Source organism: Lolium rigidum, chromosome 3 (genome assembly GCF_022539505.1).
Source record: "Lolium rigidum isolate FL_2022 chromosome 3, APGP_CSIRO_Lrig_0.1, whole genome shotgun sequence".
Classification (NCBI taxonomy): Eukaryota; Viridiplantae; Streptophyta; class Magnoliopsida; order Poales; family Poaceae; genus Lolium; species Lolium rigidum.
Genome location: NC_061510.1, coordinates 70,709,281 through 70,716,975, shown reverse-complemented (window position 1 = coordinate 70,716,975; position 7,695 = coordinate 70,709,281).

The window sequence follows — 7,695 nt, the reverse complement described above, 5'->3', positions numbered from 1 at the left end:
TGTAATCAAAGTACCTTTCCGGTATAAGTGATTTACATGATCTCATGGTCGAAAGGACTAGGTAACTATGTATCGAAAGCTTATAGCAAATAACTTAATGACGTGATCTTATGCTACGCTTAATTGGGTGTGTCCATTACATCATTCATATAATGACATAACCTTGTTATTAATAACATCCAATGTTCATGATCATGAAACTATGATCATCTATTAATCAACAAGCTAGTTATACAAGAGGCTTACTAGGGACTCTTTGTTGTTCACATAACACACATGTATCAATGTTTCGGTTAATACAATTATAGCATGGTATGTAAACATTATCATAAACTCAAAGATATATTATAATAACCATTTTATTATTGCCTCTTGGGCATATCTCCAACAGTCTCCCACTTGCACTAGAGTCAATAATCTAGTTTACATTTGTAAAGATATAACACCTTGGTCTTCCGGTGCTTTATCATGTATTGCTCTCGAGAGAGGTTTTAGTCAACGGATCTGACACGCTCAGAAACGTATGTATTTTGTAATTCATTTGTGTCTCAACGCATCACTCATTTTCCAAATGAGTCGGCATTACTCTTATATGTTCAGTCCTCTGGTGGAACCTTAATTCCGCTGTCTGAAATATGTCACTAATATTGTCATACACAATATAGCTTCAAAGTTCTGACACTATCGGAACTACACCAAGTTCTCAAAGAACCTCTTAACTTAACATCCTCAGTCATTGTCAAAACAATGACATACTCTGCCTTTGTTTGAAGAATCCGTCACAATATTTTAGAACTCTTCTAAATCTAGCATAGACAACTTCTTAGCTCATTGTGCTACCTTTTAATCAACACTTAGCCTAATTGAGATTTGAAATTCATTTTTATACGTGACCAAACTAATATCGGTGCAACAACTTACAGCGATTTGTTTGTCATTTCTCCATACAAAAAAAAATATATCCTTGGTTCTTCTTAAGTACTCAAGAATATTCTTACTGTTTTTTCAATGATTATCATATGAATCATTCTGGTACATGCTCATAACACTTTTAGAGCACATGACATTTGATTGTGTACATTTTATTCGTGATCTATAATCACTCATGTGTTTTTACTCATTGAGTGTCAGATACACTCAAGTCTTGTTAAACCTTCACATGACAAGAACATTTTCTTAATATTTCTATATTGAACTACTTCAATATCCATTCTATGTACTTTGACTTAAACTTTATTATGTGTTTCAATCTATCTTCATAGATCTTGACACTAAATTTGTTTCAGTCCATATCATTTCATTGAAGTTAATTTCTCAATGAAACCTTTTTAATCAAGTATATAATTACATCATTTATAACCAACTATATGTCATCTACATAAAGTATTATAAATATGTCTCAGCGCTCCCACTTAATTTCTTGCAAATGCAAGCCTCTTCATCGTCTCTGATGAAATCAAAAACTCTTTGACTATTTCATCTGGTGAAGATTCCAACTCCGAGATACTCACTTCATCCAATTGAAGTTCGTATATCTATCTAGTATCCTACGGACTAGCAATGCTCTTGGTTGTATCTTGTATACACCTTTAATACACACTTATGTTAAGTAATGTATTTTGCCATCCTACTATCATATCTCATAAAAGAAATATGTAGCGATTACTAGAATAATCCACATAGACTATAAGCATCGCTACGGAAGATCTAATCTTATCGTAGTCAATTCTTTGAACTTTGTCGTAAACAACTTTTCGACAAGTCGAGCTTCTTCAAGGATATTCCATCCAAGTCCATCAATTTTATAGATCCATTTACTTTCAAAAAGTATTCATCTATCTTGGATTTCATGGCGTATAGCCATTTTAACGGAGTCATGGCCCATCATAACTTCTTTGTTTGTAGTTGGTTTATCATTGTTCAAAATCAATCCTTTGTCCACAAATCATTTATTTGATCACAAAGTAAACCATACCTACAAGGTTCAATATGTACTTCGATCTCCATGGTTAAAACACTTTGTAGTCATGGAAGCCATGATCGTCGTGGCCGCTTCCGAAACCAATTTCCGATGCTGCGCTACTCTGATCATTATGCTCAGGTTCATAAACCTTATCAAGTTCTATTGTCCTCCCACTCAAATACTTCACTAGAAATCAATTTCTTGGAAATAAGCAAGTAACATTAACAAACACTTTTGTCTTTTACTTCATAGTGGAAAGAATTCTCTATCAATTCTTTGGGATAACCAACAAAGACAATCATCCGATTTTGGTTGTAAACTTATTTACTTATGCTATGCATACCAAAATTTAAGAAAAGACTATCAGGGTTCATACCCATGCCATAACTCGTAGGGTGTCATTTCAACGGATCATGATGATGCTCTATTCAGTGTAAAAGCGGTAGTCACTAAAGCATAATCCACAAAAATATAATGGCGTCAATATCTTATCTCATCATTGATCCAACAAGGTTTGGATACATCTCTTGGATACTTCATCATTATTATGATACTCCAAGAAACGTGAGTTGTAGAACAATTTCATAACTCTCTCAGATGTTCGCTAAAACTCGTAATTCAAATATTTCCACCATGATCCAATCATAGATATTTGATTTTTCTATTACGATGATTTCCACTTCATGCTGATCAAACCAAGCCACCACTTGACCCTCACACACCCTAGCCATGACCAGGGGACACTCCTACACCAAGCCCATGCCAAGGAAGCCCCAGGAGAGGCCAGCCATGGCGTGGACATGGCCATGCCGGCCACGTCTCCCCTCGACACGCCTCCCCCCTTTTCTCTCCACCATCTGCACGGCCACCGTGTCCAACGCGTCGCCCACGACCTGCTGAGATCGCCCGTGCACACTACTGCAGAAAAGCTTATAGCCGCCAGACGTTCAGTGACAGGCAAAATTATGCCTGTCACTAGTATATACACTAGTGACAGGCGCATATAAGCCTGTCACTAGTACATTCACACTAGTGACAGGCGTATATAACAGGCAGTCACTAGCAATTTTTTTAACGGCAGACTGAAAGTGAAAATATATTAGTGACAGGCGTTTATTAATGCGTGTCACTGGACGAACATGTTTTTTGCCGGCCATTTAACCATTTTGAGGACGCAGGTATCAGATTATCTCATCTCTACTTTATTGGACGGTACCTCCCACTCCCCAAATAAATTGATTGAGAAGAAAGTTGTAATGTACTAACATGAGCTGTACCATGGGATCGTCCCAACTAATTAGAATTAACGACCTGACATCTGATCCATCGGTTGCTCTTAGCAATTTGATTTGACGAGTCACTCCACCGAACGGAAGAGAACTTCTCCACTGTATGCGGGAAAAAAATACCGACTCGCACGATCGTCTCATCCCCTGAGGCCCTGACTCTCACCCTCACGCGAAACAACCGCTGCTGGAACTTTATCTCCTCCGCCATCGACAGATCTTCAATCGAGACGAGATGGGCTCCTCGCATCACGCGGATCCGCACCCCCTTATCGCGTGCAGCCGCCATGCCCCAAGCACGACCACGTCCGCCGGACTGCAGAATTGGCCGTCCCTCCGGTCGGGGAACCGAGGTGGGTATGATATCCATGGCTGTCCCTCGAGCCGGCAACTGCCGAGTCTCTTTGAGGCGCGATCCATGGCTGGCAGCCACCTTCACCGCCTCCCGTGGACGTCGCGCCCTCCGCTCAGATCTTTCGCGCGTGGACGCCTCACCGACGGCGGCGGACTTTTGCCCTCCGACTCACCCGACGCGACGCTCCGGCGCCCCATGGAGTATGAAGCCGGGTGAGCCGTACGTGCGCGTACACACTTACCATTGCTCCTGCCTCCTGGTACGTTGATTTCCTTCTTAACCCAAGGCTGCTTCCCGATTCCCCCAACATCCATCGTCCATGTCAGTATGTCACACGGCTCCACATTCATTTGTCTGATGCATTGATTCACGATTGAATGGCCGGTGCTTGGTAGAGCGAGTTCGGAAATTTCACCTCGATCAATAGCTTTTATTTTTTGACCTGTTTTGAGGAGACATGTATTGCACGGACTAAACAAGGATTATATTGGATTATTTTGTGTCGTATTTATCTACTTAGCTTCACGGATTAAACAGAGTTTTGGTAGTTGCTGAAACTGGAACATTATTTAGCCTGATGTTGGGAGCAAGGGATATCAGTAGGTGAAAAGATTATTTGCTTGCTGCCAAGGATTTCTCAATTGTAGTTATAAAAAAGAAATGATTTCTCAATTATCAAAATGACTTACTAAGTAAACATTTGGAATTTCGTACAACTAATAATGCATTTAGTGATCGCATTTATTAAAGCAGACATCCAGATCACGCCAAGCTACCAAATATCATCAAGGACGACGACAGGACCCGGACGACGCGCGCCCAGGTACGCCCAGGTACGCCGCGAGCGGCATGGGCGACGTCACTGGCGCACGGACGCGCGCGACACGGCCACGCGGCGCTCGCCAAATCTCGCCGTACCCCGACCATATCCGCGCGCCACGGTACTCTCCTCGCCACGCGGAGCTCGCCGGACACGTCGACGTCATGCCTTGGCGACCACGGCCGCCGGAGAGGACGAACGCGCCCGCCACGGCCGCGACAGTACACGCGCCCGCCCGACCACCGTACGCCGCCATTTACCGCGCCGTTGACGCTCAGAGGACCGCGGTGACGTCGTGAACACGAACCCGTCGTCGCCTAGCCCTCTAGCCCACCGGAGCGGCCGCGCCCTTGTCGACTTGCCACAGCACCCACGGCACCCTCACACGCCTATAAAAGGAGACCTCCCCTCGACGATCCAAGCACACCACCATGAACACCTCTCACCACCGCTTCGCCTAGCACCGTTAGCCACCTCAATCGTCGCCGGAGCAAGCTCAATCGGAAGATCGGAGCCGCGGAAGCTCTGCAGCAATCGCCGTCGATCCAGACCTCCCCGAGCGACGCCACTGCTACAGGCTGCTTCGCCGTCGTCCACAACGTCCCCAAGCACACTGACCAACCCTAGCTGGAGCCACGGTGAGCCTCCGACCCCCTACCGCCGCCGTGCCAGAGCTCCTCTCTCGCTGTCGACGACGATGAACGTGCGCCGTTAGATCCTGTTCTAATCCAACGCGCCTCATTGATCCATACCGCTTCGGGCGTTATGAGTCACTGACGGGTGGAGCCCCTTGTCACGCAGCCCACGCGTGCGTGGATGCGTGGTGGGCTGGCCTTGGGCCGTTTTAAACGTTTAGGTCCAGTTAGTTTTCCCGCCGGCCTTTTTAATTCAAATCTCGTTTAATAATTTTAGTTTGAATTCAATACTGAACCCAACTTTGAAAATACATAGAATCTGTTTGACTTGGCCAAATTTAACAAATTTTATATCTTTGGAAAGCTAGTAAAAAGTTCTACAATTTGCCACTGGTTTCACTTCGAGATTCATTGTAGAAATAAAATGATAAAAAGAAGAAGGCAGGGACTTTTTCTTATTCAAATAATTCTTAAAAATCAACCAAAATAGATATTAAGTTAATTCCAACTCCTATAGCTCACATTTGACTTACACTAATTGTTTCTGCAAGAAAATGGTGTGGTCACTTTGCATGATCATGCCCTAGTTTAATTAATGGACAATATGGCTAGTTTAGTTAAGTGATATTGTCCAAAACTAATATGTAAATCTTATGAAGTATTTTACTTCATTTAAATCTTGTCTCAAGTGAATTCATGAGATGTTTGGACCCCTGGTCCAACACTCTTTTATGAAATGCTTGGAGATTTAAATCATTTGTAGAATTATTAAATGGTATGAGGTGGTCTACCTCATTTAAATCATTTTCTCAAATAATGATGATGAATGTTTGACTTAGGTCAATATGAATTCATGTATGATTATTTGAGAAATTAAATCTTAAGAAGATTTCAATGAGAGGAAATTATTCCTCAAGAACCATATGGAATTTACTTGTCACATATGAATGAGAGGAAATTATTTTTCCTCAAGTCACCCAACCAATGCACCTACTTATTTCATGTGTGTGCTTAGCCTAGCTTGTGTGAAGTAATGATGTGCTTAGTCTAGCTTTGAGCTTGTTTAGTGATTATGCTTCGTATTCAAATTTAGACGCTAGCACCGGAGATTACCAAGAGGAAGAAGGATTCTACCCAGAAGAAGAAGGAGAAAACCTAGAGAACTATCAAGGCAAGCTAATACTCTTGCAAAGTGCAAAGCCCTCCTTGGACAAGGCACCATGATTCTTACCTTTCTTCATACAAGCCTATCTTATCTTTACACCATACAAGTTCTACTTGTTGTGTTTTCAAAGAGTGGAGTAACTTTGGTCTAAGGAACAAGATTACCAGAGTAGCAAAGTTAGTCTTATAGATAGCAAAGCAATGTAGCACCCCTCATGATTAGTGCTAGTGCTGAAGTACTAAAAATTGACTACTCTAGATGGGAACATATGACTTGTTGAATTTTGAAACCTTGGAATGATGAAACATTCCATTGAATGATTTGAGGTTGATTTTGAACAAGAGAAGATGGTGATTTTTGATGAAAACCTGATATTGGTTTGAATGCGATACCTTTCCAATTTTTGAGTACCCCCACAATACCTGATTATGGGTAGGGCTTAACTGGAAGTTTATAGATTTTAGTATATGTTCCCTCTAAACACACGTCATAGGGGTTATGCCGAGGCTGCCTCCGTTGTTGAGAGATGATGTGAATTGAGGTGAATTGTACGGCCAAGTCCTGTGCAGTTCCCAGGTTAACAATTGGTTTTCACTGGGAGGCCAAGCTCATGGGGAGAGGTGCTCATACTAGGATGTGTAAGTGAAAGGTTATGGTTGATGATCCGCGTATTGTGTTACGGTGACTCGGAGTTATTCCGACGGATGAAATCAAATGTTGTGGCACAAGTGTGCAACCTCTGCAGAGTGTAAATCTATTCGAATAGCCGTGTCCACGGTTACGGACGGTTGGAAGGGTCATACAGTTTCCGGTGTCAGATTTTTGAAAACTTTAGTAAATGTGAATGGTGACTTGGTGACTTGTTGGGAATTATACCAATGTTGTGGGAATGACACTAATGTTCCCACTTAAGTTAGGTAGCACATGATCCAAGCTGGTGAACTAAAATTTGGCTTATGCAAATTAAACTAGAGCTTAGCACCTTTACTCCAAGAGTTGGCATTTTACATTAGTATTAGTTTGCAAGTACTTGAAGTACTTACGGCTTTGTCCCTGGATATTCAAATGGCCAGAGTACGATGATGAACAGAACTATCACGAGGATGACCAGCAGGACGCCTACGACAACTAGGGTTTTCTGACGTCAAATGTTGGCTTGTGGACTAGAGAGTCCATTTACTATTACGCTTCCGCTATGTATGAACTTGTGTATGTATGTTGATTGAAAGATCAACTATTTATGTAAGATGAATCATGTGATTCAAGATTGTAAGACATTATGGCTTGTAATAAATAATGACTGTGATATTCGACTATTATGCCTTGCAACAACATTATCCCGGGATTGCGATGAATGACATAATAGGCATCTGGACTTAAAAATCCGGATGTTGACAAGTTGGTATCAGAGCCATTGTTTGACCTTAGAAGACCCTAGTTAGAATGGACGTTCATAAAAACTTAACTTTGA